General features: G+C 46.6%; 1 long non-coding RNA gene across 2 annotated transcripts; it reads left to right on the top strand.

Annotated features, from left to right (window-relative positions):
• Positions 1 to 5,007: 5,007 nt before the first annotated feature.
• LOC125553735 lies at positions 5,008 to 9,396 on the top strand. 2 transcript variants are annotated; one of them, XR_007304175.1, is made up of 4 exons: positions 5,008 to 6,209; positions 6,896 to 7,440; positions 7,536 to 7,713; positions 8,813 to 9,393. It is a non-coding gene; the product is annotated as an uncharacterized LOC125553735 (long non-coding RNA). The 2 variants fall into 2 exon arrangements; XR_007304173.1 differs by having other exon boundaries at positions 5,008 to 7,440; positions 8,813 to 9,396.
• The last annotated feature ends 4,848 nt before the right edge of the window (positions 9,397 to 14,244 follow it).

Here is a 14,244-nt window from a genome sequence, read left to right as displayed (position 1 = left end):
CTCTAGGAATTCTCTGTTTGCAAACAAGAATACATACACAGACAGTTAGATCAACACAGTGAATCATGTGAAACAACATGTGTGCAAAGAAAAAAGAATAAAGCACTTGGGGCGGCCAATGCTTACCAAGAAGGTGGAGATGTCGCTTTTTGTAAGGACTTTGGTATATGCAGTGCGAACTGCAGCCCAGTCTATTGTTGGTGCAACTGCTGGATCCGTTGCCGCTACATGGGCTGGAGGAGATGCAAGTGCAACTTCAAATGTTGGTGCAGGTGCCGGAGTCGTTGCGACTGGTAGTTCCCCTGCTGCTGCCGGAGATGGTGCTCCTTGTGGAGTTGGTGCCGGTGTCGATGCCCGATCCTCTGGTAGATAATCCTGATCCACTGACGTGGTCGGTGCCCAATCCTCAAGTGGATCAGACTGAGCTGCTTCCGCTATCAGTGCTAGAGCAAGTGCCGCCGGAGAAGGTGCCAGTGCTCAATCCGTTGGTGCAGGTGCTATCGATGTGCTAGACAGCAGCGATCGTCTCACGTCTGCTATGATCAGCTTTCTAACTTGACAAGGCTCCGTGACCTTCATACAGTCTTTTTCTTCATTTCTTTTAAACGTGAGAAGGACTAATTGTGGCGTGTTTGTTAAACCAAATCGCCGTTCATCACAGGGCTTCAAATTATACTCAGACAATAGACTGATCCAATTGTGTCCAGTAATATAAGTGATCACTATAAAAAATACACTTCCGTGATGATACGTGTTTGTCACAGTAGGTCATGTTTCCTGTCATGTATGTACATCAATGACAATTTTATGACAGAATCAAGATAGTCATACATGTGCTGTCGTAGAAGTGTTCCATGACGATAAATCGTGCCTCATAGAAGTGCTTTCGTCTAGGGTGACTGACACGTGGCATCCACCGTAACAGCCCCGACCAATGGGGATTTTCCACGTGTAAAATTCTCATTCACCGGATAATGCATGTGTCAGCTCATCATTGGGACATATGTCGTTCCTACAATGGACAGAAGACGCCTATGATATGTCAACATGTGGCACAACCCAACAGTGGCCCATTTAAGGTAAAAAGGTCGGGCCAGCTAAAGGCCCATTCACAGCCTGCCATATTTTGGGAAAAATTACGACCCATATCGGATCAGGTCTGTTAGCAGGCCACAGTTCTTTTCGGCCCATTCTAAGCCAGGTTTGTATTTCAGCCTGTTAAATGCCCGTTTACCAGATCGGCCCGATAATAGTTTCGGCCTGTTAGCGGCTCGTGTTGCATCTGGGATGTTGTCGGCCCGGTTTAACTTTAGTCCATTTAACGGCCCATGCAGAAACCGGGCTATTTCTTGTCCGAAGTAACTTTAGGCCTCTTAACGGCCCATAGTCTTCGTGGATAAATTTCAGCCCAACTGGCCTATCGGCCTGTTAATGGCCCGTGTAAAAGTTGGGCCTCATTACAACCGCGTTGAATCCGGCCTCCTTACAACCCATCTGATAATGGCTCGTGACACTTTCGGGCCTATGGCCCGCGTGGATACTGGCCTGCTTAAAGCCCATAATTTATTGGGCCAAATAGGCCCGAGATATATTTTGGCCTGTTAATGGCTCGTCCTATTTGGGACGAACATGGGCCTTTGGCAGTTTCGGCCTGTATTGGCCCGTGAATTTTTCGGCTCAATGCTAGCCCAATCTAGGTTTTAGCCTGTTAAATGCCCACGGTATTTTCTAGCCCAGCTGGCCAGAACTTTACTCGGACTGTTAAGGCGGAAAACTACTATATGTTTAGACCTACTAATGGCCCAAGATGATTATAGGCCCACGTTTTGGCCCATATGAGTAATGGGCTGGCCTGAAGACCGGCAACACTGAGATCCACTGATCCTTCCGTCCTAAATTACAGCATACCTGCCAAGAATAAACTTAGACTATACAGTAAAGAAATTACGACATATTACATCCACTTGGAATCAAAGTTTGCTACCGGTGATAATAAAGCGCAATATGACCGCTGTCGGTGTCAAAACCGACCAATCTCGGGTAGGGGGTCCCAAACTATGCGTCTGAGGATCGAAGGTAACTAAGGACACAGGGAAAACAATGTTTACCCAGGTTCGGGCCCTCTTAATGGAGGTAAAACCCTACATCATGCTTGACTGTATTTGATGAGTATAGGGGTTACAAGAGTCGATCTAGCTCGAGATCATAATTGCTAGAACCCTAGATGTCTATCATATATGAATTCTGATGGTCTCTATGGACTAACCCCTCTGGTTTATATAGACACCAGAAGGGCCTAGGGTTGTACAGAGTCGGTTTATAGAGGAAGGAAACTATAGATCTGGACGCCAATCTTGCCATCCACACAAAGGAGTGTCCTATCCGGACACGAGGGAAGGCCTTCTACCTTGTATCTTCACGGCCCATCAATCTGGCCCATATCATACAGCCCGAACACCCGAGGACCCCTTAATACAGCACTCCCTTAGTAGCCCCAGAACCAGTCTTCAATGATGATATGGTCGGGGCGCAGATTGTCTTCGGCATTGCAAGGCGGGTTCCACCTCCGAATACTTCAAAGGAATCTTCTGAATAAAAGAACTGTATCCGGCTCTGCATGACGACCACAACCCTCAACCATGAGGCAGGGTACCTGACTGCGGACGTCGCGCAGAGGCTCCCTGCTAAGAAGCAAGTCATCCCCGTTCTAGAGCCCGACAAAAGGGTTGTTTTCATCCCCCACTTTCTCTGCGGGCCACAGTTTCCTCTCCACCCCTTTCTCCGTGGCCTCATGTTCCACTATGGGCTAGATTTTCATGATCTAGCCCCAAATTCTTTCCTCCACATCTCAGCGCTTATCGTCGTGTGCGAGGCGCTTCTCCGCATCCCCCCACACTTCGGCCTATGGCTCAAGGTCTTCAATGTGAAGCCGAAGGTGGTCGACGGGCAGCACGTGGACTGCGGCAGTGCCATGGTGACCAAGCTCCCCAACACCACTTGGCCCAAAGGGGCCTTCATGGAGACCGTTAAGGGGTATGGTAGCAGGAGTGGTTCTACATCACCGAACCCCGTGGCGCCGCATGGGTGACCACTCCTGAGTTTAGATCCAGACCGCCTATGCGGCTCACGTCGTGGACCAACAAGGGTCTGGACTGCGGGTCGACCGCGGAAGTGATGACGCTGCAAAAGCGCATCAAAAACATGATAAGCAAGAACACCAGCCTCACCAACGTGATTTAGGTGATGCTATTCCACCGGATCCTCCCCTGCCAACGTCGGCCTCTCCATATGTGGGAGTTCAATCCGGAAGGTCCCCAGACCCTGCAGCACTTCTTCGGCACAACGCACGAAGAGATCAGGAAGCTGCTCTTCAAGGCCCAGTATTCGCGGCCGAAGAAGACCAAAGACATCGAGATCGACAGCGCGAATCCGGCTACTCCGGTAAGTGTTTTATTCAAATATACAGTTCGGTCCATAAATCCTTAGGCATAATGAGTGTCTGTCCCTCTCACAGGGCTAGACAATGAAGGCGGAGCGGATCAAGTGTCCAGCTCTGCTGCCTGAAGATTGGGCCACACCCCAGCTCACAAAGATGCTGGTTCCGGCGCCCTATCAGGGGCCGGAGAAGAAGGCCAAGAAGAAGAGTAAGGAGGCCAAGGGCGGCCTCCGCCGTAAAGGTACTTCGGTCACTGTGTCCAGAGAAACCGAAGTCCCCTCCTGCCATGAGGGAGATGAAGACGAAGAGGAGGAGGAGGCGGAAAGTGACTCTCCCCTCAAGGGGAAGAAAAAGAAAAGGGCGGCCTCCACAGACCCGGAGGAGGGGGTGTCCAAGAGGGGGAAGATGACCCTCTCGGATGGTTCGGATTCGGATGCCGAACACATCCCCAAGAGGCTCCCTAGGGTGAAGCCCCTGGCCAAATCTTAAGTGCCAAAGGATTCGTTACAAGTATTCAGTCCTCTATGCTTTTAATATAACATATTATGTTGTGTGTATTTCAGCCCTTCTCGCGACCTCCCCAATCCTTCATTATCTGAGGGGAGCTCTCTCCCACCTCAGATGGCAGAGAGCAAGACGCCTCCACGAGCTTCTCCGCCTACCGCCGCATATGACACCGAGGTGTTGTCCGGAAGGACCTCTCCAGGCTGCGGAGGGGTGAGCGAGGCTGCCACGAGGGCACCCGAGGGTAAGGCCTCGGCTGCTGAGAACATGGGGGTGCAACCCCCATGGAGACTAGCGGCGGGGGCCCTGACTAGTCCGGCCCCCAGCCGAACACTATTCCGGAGACCCATATGGCTCCGGAATCAAGTGAGCAACCCCCTTCGAAGGAGGTGGGAGCATCAACTCAGACGGCGACCTCCACTAATACAGAGGCGACGAATACTCTGGTGGGAGCACTACAACGTGCCGCCATCACGGAGGAGCACCGCACCCTGATGGGTGCAGTGGTTGAGAATGTTAAGTCTTCAAAGAGAGGGATGAACGAAGCCTTCACCAGCCTGCTAATAGGCTTCGACGTATGCGACGTAATACTCATGGACACTTTTCATATGAAGGAGATGTGCCTGTGTATAGATAGTAGCCCGTAAGACTCTGTTTGGATTTGAAAAAAGCTGAACAAAGGATCGAGTAGCAATCGCAGGAGGTGACGTACTTGTCTATTGGATAACAGGCCTCCCTATTGGCGGCTACCGCCCAGGACGCTGAAGTTTATGAACTCAATCGGAAGCTGAAGTTGACTGATGATGAGATCGACCGCATTAACAAGCGGTTCGATGAGGCGCAAGGTATGTGTGTACTTTTAGAAGAGTTTAATCATATATCTGAAGTCTTTCCCTAATAATAAAGCACGGGTTGAGTCCGTCGGGTTCACCTTCGCGGCGTTTTTATATAGAAGCCCCTCTGTTTTTTGAGAATTCAACGCACAGTCCCCTTTTAAGTGGATCTGAGAAAACGTTTCGTTTTTGCACAAAACATCATGTTGTTTAAAGTATTCAACCCGCGCCCCCTGCAGAAAATAACCCATCTACCGTACGACCCATGACCCCCAATCCCGTCGGCACCTCCAGCGCGCCGCCGCCCCCTACTACGTCGTCACACGCCACCGAACTCCACCTCACCGTCGCGCCGCCAGACTCCTCCTCGCTGTCGCGCTGCCAGAACCCACCCAGCCGTCGCGCAAGGGCGGTTCCGGAGCACGAGCCAGCATAGAGGGGGCCGGGACCAGAAGCAGGATGCGAAAGTTGGAGCGTCGCACGGCACCTTGCGGCGTTCGTGTTCCTCATAGTCGCCTCACTCCTCCATGGCCTACCTGCGAGAGCCCACGCTGGAGGATGACCCTGACCATGGCGTAGAGTCCAGCCGACGGTATCCGACATGGTAGTCTTCTCGAAGGAGCCGTGGTCCATGCCGACAAGCAGAGGCCCACCGTCGCGAGTCCTCCTCCCATTGCTATCCTCCACATCCCCGATGAATAGGAGCCAGAGAAGCACAGTGCATTCTTCCTCCCTTATGTCTATGCGGATTATGAATAGATGATGTGATTGCTTTGTTATTTTATTCAATTAATGGCAAAATTGATGAGGTAATTGGAAGAATCGAGCAGCAATTTTATTACAGAACTCGCCATTGATTTGGTCATCTCTGTCACTAGCAAGTTGCATAAGAAAGATCGTGGAGTTGTAGAGGTGTGAATGAAAAAGTTAGTCTGGGAGATAGTTATAGTGATCCGTAAATTATAGAGCGGATCCAGGTGAAATTTCCTGCGCATTGAAAGTCATATTGCTCTAATTTGGAGCATTAGCTACTCACTCCTCGAGGCAAAGGAAGGGTGTGATGACAAGGGCTGGTTGTTTTTTAACTCAGTTGAATCATCTTTCTTGATAGGTAGTCTAAGACAAATTACCCTATTGCCTGGAGGTAAAGCAGTCTACTATGGCTTAACCAAAGCAGAGTGGCCTTACAGTTTCAGCTCGCACCATGGTTCTTGGGAAGCACTAGGGAGGCAGCAAGCTGACACAGTGCCATTAAGATTTGTATTTATCAGTTTGTAATCTATGTCTTCAGATCATTTTGTTTTTACATGCAAATCATATACATAGGAGTACAGTTTATAGTTAAAGCATAATTTTGATGCAAATCTATGGTAGCCATCGTCATTCAGCCAGCGAAGAGCTACACTACCTGAAGCCCCTCGATTGATAACATATACGTGAGTACTCTAAACCTCGGAAATTGCCTGGTCTATTCTTCAGCAATTAATAGAAGATACATTAATGTTTTCTTCGTTTCTGGAGATGAGCCTACATTTTTATATTCTAACGTAGATGTTCATGAGAACATGAAAAGCACCATCAATTGTAACACATATTTTCAGTTTTACTGATTTGTCTGCAAGATGAATTTGTGCATTATCAATACAAGAAATTGGGGTACTATTTGGGAAAGCCACTGTTGAGATGTTTCCCCAAATGACAGGATACAACCACCATAATTTTTATCCTCTGCATTAGTTTCAGTTTATTGCAATATTTTTAGACATTTTCCTATAGTAAAGGTAAGTACAGGTGATCCCTTTTAATTAGTGCAAGTTTTTTTCTGTAAATGGTAGAAATGTATTTCTTCTGATATTATGTATTAGAGCAATCCATGTTTTGTTCTTGGCACTATACAAGTGCATCTCCTCTTTAACTGTAATAGCTAGATGCTCTTAATTTTCTTATGAGTCTGATGAATCAGTGTAATTATATGATTATTGGAGCCCACATATAATTCTCAACAATGCAGTATGTGCTACTCTTTTCCGTTTGTGATAGACAATAGTAGAAAGAAATCTGGTCCGAAAGTATGTGGTGTACAGTTCATAAAAAACTAATTACCCTATCACCATTATGGTAGGATCAAATTCATTGCCTAGATGCACTAGCATGGCCTTAGTGACGGCGCTGGAGCTACCACTGCTTGCGCCTCTAGCCACGCCAGCCGTGATGTTCTACATGCTGATCAACGTGATGTTGTCAGCCACCCAGATTTTCTGCAGTTAGCTCGGCAACTTCCAGCCCCCACCGCCTTTCTTGTCAGCCACTACACCCAGGTTTTCGTCTATGCCTCATTGGATGCATTTCCATCGTATATAATGTTAGATATACACAATTATAGGTACATATATGATCTTCCACCTCGGCTCATGTACTGATAAGATTTGTGTTGATACATGATTCTCAACAAACTATACTACCAAACTTTTTCACGAAAAGTGTAGTACCAGTTGGTGTGATATCTTGTCCTCAGCACCGCCCCCGATGGAATGACCATGACCATGTTGTTTCCTGGAGTCCTTTCTCATGATGATGTCGCTATTATTCATCCCACAGTTTATGCAGTGGAGCGTCAAAGACCTCAGTGTGTTACAGGAGATGACCATGAAGATCGGCAAGAAAGATGTAGGTGGTGTGCTTGAATTCTTCTAGTATTTTTGAACGAGCGATTGATTTTTTTCCCGCTATTTCATGTCATCAATTTGTGTTGCATTGCATAGGTGTCATACATGTTGATCAAGGAAGGTGCGGCACTGTGATGTGCGTTGAAACACAAGCATGGCCAGCAATCGACGCCCACCATCCATGTGCCTTGCAAGCAGCAATTTTTCACATTCTTGATGATATTTGTCAGTGCCCTCTTCTCATCTATCTCGACAATCTCGGTATCCAGGCAAGGTATGTCTATGTCAGTTGAACTATGACTCGAGTTACAACAATTCCAAGCTTTTTTCTATATCTGCAAATTGGGTGGACTATGGTATGAGTCAGTTTATAAGCAAACATGGTGTACATGAATCTTTGTTGGTGTGAACTGTCAAAGGCATTTCCTGCTGTTGCTACCTCTGTTTCATCTTCTAAATCTAGAGTCTAGACTTGGATATTATGTAGAAACAATTTTCTCATGAGAAAAGTATGGCTGAGAGTAATATTGGATGTATGCATAATATTGGGACAATATATTTACCATCCATTATCCCAGAAGGGAAAAACATATAGATAATACTAAACTACCATAAAAAATATGTGAGGGCTTAGATCATCGTTGAGGTCCAATTTGTATCTTTATTATCATCCCAATAAAACATGGTTTTGCTAATTGACTGTATCTTATTTCACAAATGTTTGCAATGGTAAAGGAAGTGCATAGTGCCAATGTCGTACCTCATCTATTCTATATGTATTGCATCTTCTCTTTATTTTGAATAGATGGGTTTATTTTGATTTATGAACTAGCAGTTAACTTTGTTTGTTTCTGTTTCAAACTACACAGTGCCTTGCAAAATTCCTGGACACTGTTTCCTCTTGAAACTATCCTAACTATGCCATGATCACTGTCGAACATCGCTCGGCAGACTTCTCTGTTTACAAACTCTATTTTTTCTAGGTTTTCTTGTGAAAATTGATGATACCCCAATGTAGAGCCTTACATGTTCAGTTTAGGTAATGTGCCTTCTGATATTGTTTCCTTGAAATAACAACTATAGCCGTGTTGTTGGTTGAAAGATTTCAGACGATAACCTAAATGTAGGCATTGAACACAAGAAGGTGAGGATACGATAATGGCCCAAGGTCGTGCCAAGAAATCTGAAAATACTATGGAACAAAATAATAATCTGGCAATGGCCCAAGAGAGCTGTTAGTTCTTGGATTTTTACGCGCTCATGTTAATACTTAACTGCTACAATTTTTGTTGTTCTTCTCATTATATGTACCTAATAATGATTTAGTTCATTTCTGGATTCTTGGACTAAATTACGCTGCCTACTTTCTGTAGCTTACAGCCTTCCGCTTCGTAAGGAATTGGAGCAGTACACTCCCATTTGTTAATTGTTATGCCTGGTGTATGCCTGTACGAGTACTCAATGTTGTTGTCTGATCTCTGTACATTTGTTTGAGCGCCACACGATCTCATGAAAGATTTGTATTGGTCATCTTAGTCCAAATTGATAATGTTGTGTTCTTTTCATACGACCTAGAGTAGATATGGTTCCACTATCGAAGGATACGGAACGACACAGACCAGTAGCATCGTGGCATAAAACCAAAAAAAAAAAGATAGTCTAGAACAAAGGTTCAACCAGCTCAGACTGAAAACGTTGTGTACTCCACACTTCAGTACACTTACAATTCTCAAGTTTTTTCTATGCGTGTCAATGGCAGCAACCATTCTGCTGCGCAACAAGAGAATCTATCTGTATAAAGTTTAAGACCTAAGTCCTGAAATTCCTGGCAGGAACAGAAAACTTAGGGCCTGTTCGGACCTCCTCCAACTTCACAAAACTCCCCAAATCTAGCTTCTCTTCTTGGCTTCTCACTCCATGCAACGATTTCGTTCCGTTCGGCAACTAAATCAGCTTCCCATCGCGATTTTGGGCTTGGAGCAGTTGCTGGACTGTGTAGGACCAAGATGCTTGTCGAGGGGAGATATTCCTAGCGATGCCTGGCTATCGTGGGTTGAATCATTTTCTTTTGCATGGCTGAGCGAACCGTTATCTTTGGCGGTGGCATTTCAGCTGTAATATAGGGGAACTTGAGATTCTGATTTTTGTGGAGCTGGGTCTTCCTCGCTCCAGATTTTTACACTACAATCGATAGATAATTCTCGAAGCTAGCTTCTTGGGGATATTTCGTTCGGCTCAGCTCCGCTCCAGAATTTGCTGAAGCATGGAGCTGGAGGAGATCCAAACACGCCCTTAGTATACATTTTCATGCTTTTATTTTCTAATATAAATAAATGGTTTGCAAAGAAGTGTTCAGTGACTTACCTAACTTTAGTGAGCCGATGCAGCGTTTGAGTGGAATTTACAGTTGCACTATTACATGATCTGATTACAAAGAGAATAAAGAGGAGGGAATGGCAAATGAAGGAGTGAGCCGATTAGAAGGGTGCTGAGTATGGTGCATACATGTCAGCGATGGTAGTTAGAACTTGATGCTGAGTGCTGATGGCGTGGTTACGAGTTTGGAATTCGAAGTGTGGGCGTGGGAGGGTTACGAATGACACATGCCATTGATGATGATAATGCGCTTTGACTGGAGAGACACAGACAATGGATAAAGGAAGAAGTAGAAGGGTGATTGGTGCCAAAGCACTAGAGGATAATGTCCTCATGAAATTTGATTAAAAAATGTTGCATAGTGGCACGTGGAGTAGGTTATATTTTATTTTTTGCCCGGTGCAACGCACGGGCATTTGTACTAGTAATATTAAAATTCAGACTGTAACTCATGTACTGCTGTGATTATGGGTGAAGGTAGCGCGGTCAAAGTCGAGTCCCTTCCCAAGCCAAGGAGGAGGCGAAAGTGAGCAAAGCAGCTGTAGATAAAGCGGCTGCGAATTTAAAGACCGAATAGGTCACCCGCCGCCAGCACGAAAAGAGGGTAGCTAAAGTGGAGCAGGAGTTGAAAGACGCCATCAGCAAATGCGAGACTTTGGAGGAGAAGACTTCGTCCCAAGCGGTCGAACTCGCCAAAGCCCTCAATGAGGCCAAGGAGGCGCAGACCGAGTCCCGGGCGGTTCGGGAGGAGATCCGGCAGGCCGAAAAGATAGCGGCTGGTAAGCCATTTCTTTTGCAGAGTGTTTTGGCGGTCAAAGATATGCCTTGCTCAATCAACTGTGGAGTTCTCCAGACACCTTCGCGGACTTCCGAAGAGTGCTGCCGACGCCACGCAGTTCTTCCGGGCCCAGGAGAGGAACACCATGAAGAAGCTTTTCTGGTCACAGTTCCTGGCGCCGAAGTGTTCGACGCTATTGAACAACCAGATGATGCAGCTGGCGGAGCTACATAGGATGTCCGGCTTGGCCATGAAAGACGTCATAGTCCGGCTGTGGCCAACTGAACCCATTCCTAGCAGCTACTTTGGCCTGGTGAAGCGACTCGCCGACGCACTGACCCAAGTCGAAGTTGTAAAGCGCTCGTTGTGCATAGAGGGTGCATGGATGGCCTTTGCCCGTGTCAAGATGCACTGGGCGAAGATGAAGGCCACCGTCGTGGTGACCGAGGGCCCACCCGAAGGCAAGGACCACCGCAAGCCGGAGCGATATTTTGACGATGTCCTTGAGGGTGCCCTAATAGTAGAGGGCCAATGCTCAAAGGACATCATGTTTGAGTGAATGTATCCGGGTTGTCCAGACTTTGTTTTATGAACCAAGGTTTTGTAATATATTTATGCCTTCATCTGAAATTATTTTCCTCCTGTGCGGCTGTTTTAATTCTAGAAGTTTGGCAGTCGTCGGCTTTAGCCCCCACATAGATACTACGGGGGTCTTCAGGGTAGCGCACGATCACACTTGACCCAATGTCTTGGTTCGTAAAGGAGGTGTCTGCGTGGTGAACCAGGCAATCAGATTATGTGGCTTTATTACTTTCACTTAGCCATAGGAGTTTGACGATGGGACTAAGAACTAGCCCCTAGAGCATATGCGGCTATCCGAACTGGGATGCCTTAGGCATGTGACTGGACGAATGCCAGTCCTTCGTATAATATAGAAGAAATCACAAGAGATTTATAGCAAGTTGCCGAATCTTTGACCAGCTCTCGCCGTACCATGACAGCCAATTTTCGCCTTTTTCTACTGAGGTGTTTGACCGGACGAACCGGAAACACAATCGAAATAGTTCTCCCTTTACTACCCTATCCAAACAAGCGGAACGTAAGGTAGTAATCATAGGAGCCGGGCAACCCAACTGTTGACCAAAGACATGATCCGGAGCTGATGCATATAATGCCAAATTTGGGAAGCCGAAATATATTATAGAAGTGTTCAGACTTTTTGGAAATATGTGTGGCCGAATAGAGCCCCTGACATTTAAGCCGTACCGAAGTATATATGGCAATCTGACGCAAAGAAGGAATGCAAATTTTATGAAATAAACTAATACTGGATAGGGGTTGGTTAAAAACTATTTCCATCATAATCTGATTGATACGTGAAAACGTGCTATTACAGATAATGCCATAAAGATCAAGGCTATTTTACATGCCGAGAGTTTGTACACAAGGGGAAGCTGTATACAGGGCCGAAAAAAGGAAAAAGGTATTCTTGAAGATTCCCATGACGCCCTACCGCACGTCTACGCCGCTATTGCCTTGGTGCAAGATCCTTTGAGAGGAGCAATCGGCAATCGTTTGTATAGAAGGGGCCTGGGAAAGGGCCATTGTACGACCGTGAAGTTATTAGGTTTTAACGAACCGGTAATATCAGAAGAAGAAAAAAGGGAAGGAAAAAGGTTTAAGGTCCAAATAGGGTCGAGCCGCACTATGAACCTTGTCTGCATTGTGCCTCCGTCGTTGCCCAAGGTATTTTAAGTGCGTAGTTATGCACACGCGGTATATATGTCGCGGTTAGATGGAGCGATTGACGGAGGCAGAGCTGCTAGTCCATTGCTGGACTGACCAAGCTATCGTTCTGCAGAGTAGGCCGGACTCGTTTGAGGGTGTTTGGAGGCTTGATGGCCGATGAAGTGTTTGGCTTGATGAGGCTGCTCTGTACCTCGGCTACAAGGGCCGCGATGTGCTCCTTAGTACGGAGGGAGCGCTCCAAATTTCCATTGACTGTGATAACGCCACGTGGTCTAGGCATTTTGAGCTTTAAGTAAGCATAATGCGGGACTGCATTGAACCGGGCGAAGGAGGTATGTCCGAGCAGTGCGTGATAACCATTGCGGAAGGGGACGATGTCGAAGATCAAGTCTTCGCTTCGGAAGCCGTCCGGCGAGCCAAAGACTACTTCCAATGTTAATGAACCCATGCAGTGGGCTTCGACGCCGGGTATCACTTCTTTAAAGGTGGTGTTACTAGGCTTGATTATTGATGGGTCAATACCCATTTTACGAATAGTATCTTGATAAATCAAGTTAAGGCTGCTGCCGCCGTCCATAAGGACTCGAGTGAGATGGAATCCATCGATGATTGGATCGAGGACCAGAGCTGCCGAACACCCATGATGGATACTCGTCGGGTGGTCCTTGCGATCGAAGGTGATCGGAAAAGCCGACCACTGGTTGGATTTAGGGGCGACGGGCTCTACGGCGTAGACGTGCCTTAGTGCGCGCTTGCGCTCCCTCTTGGGGATATGCGTGGCATATTTCATGTTCACTGTTTTCACCTCAGGGGGAAATTTCTTTTGTCCCCCTGTGTTTGTTGGGCGAGGCTCATCATAGTCCTCGCTTGGTGGCCCTTTCCCCTTAGGTTCGGTAATTAACTTACCGGCCTGTTTGAAAACCCAACCATTCCTGTTGGAGTGATTTGCAGGATTGTCGGGGGTGCCAAGAATCTGGCAAGGCCGATCGAGTATTTTGACCAAATTTGATGGACCGTCTTTATTTCCTTTGAATGGCTTCTTCCGCTATCCGGATTTAGAGCCGCTGAATCCAGCGTTAACCGTTGTCTCTTCAGTTTCTTCATTGTTGTTTCGACGCTTAAGCTTGTTATGTCGCGACCGTCCGTTGCCATCCCTGACTTCGAAGCTGCCGGGGTGATACGTCTCCAACGTATCTATAATTTATGAAGTATTCATGTCAATATATTATCATTCTTGGACATTTTACAATCATTTTATAGCAACTTTATATCATTTTTTTGGACTAACCTATTGACCCAGTGCACAGTGCTAGTTGCTGTTTTTTGCCTTTTTTACATCGCAGAAAATCAATATCAAACGGAGTCCAAACACTATGAAACTTTTTGAGGATTTTTTATGGGCCAAGAGACTCTTCATGGGCCACAACAACACCTGGGGGGTGCCCCGAGGGGGCACAACCCACTAGGGCCTCCCATACCCCTTTTTTGCACTATCAATTCCCAAATATTCCTAAACCCCTCAGAGTTAACCTTGATCGGAAGTTCCACCGCCACAAGGCTGTGTAGCCACCGAAAACCAATCTAGACCCCTTCCGGCACCCTGCCGGAGGGGGGAATCATCTTCGGTGGCCATCTTCATCATCCCGGCGGCCACCACGATGAGGAAGGAGTAGTCCACCCTCGGGGTTGAGGGTTTGTACTAGTAGCTATGTGTTTAATCTCTCCATCGTGATCTATATCATGGGCTTTGTTAATATAGTTGGATCATATGATGTTTCTCCCCTCTATACTCTTGTTGTGATGGATTGAATCTTTACCCTTTGAAGTTTTGTCATGTTGGATTGAATGTTCAGATTTTAGAACACATTATGTATGTCTGGTGGTATGAATACTTGAGGTGAC

This window comes from Triticum urartu, chromosome 1 (genome assembly GCF_003073215.2).
Source record: "Triticum urartu cultivar G1812 chromosome 1, Tu2.1, whole genome shotgun sequence".
NCBI lineage: Eukaryota > Viridiplantae > Streptophyta > Magnoliopsida > Poales > Poaceae > Triticum > Triticum urartu.
This window is presented reverse-complemented; position numbering and strand designations above follow the sequence as displayed.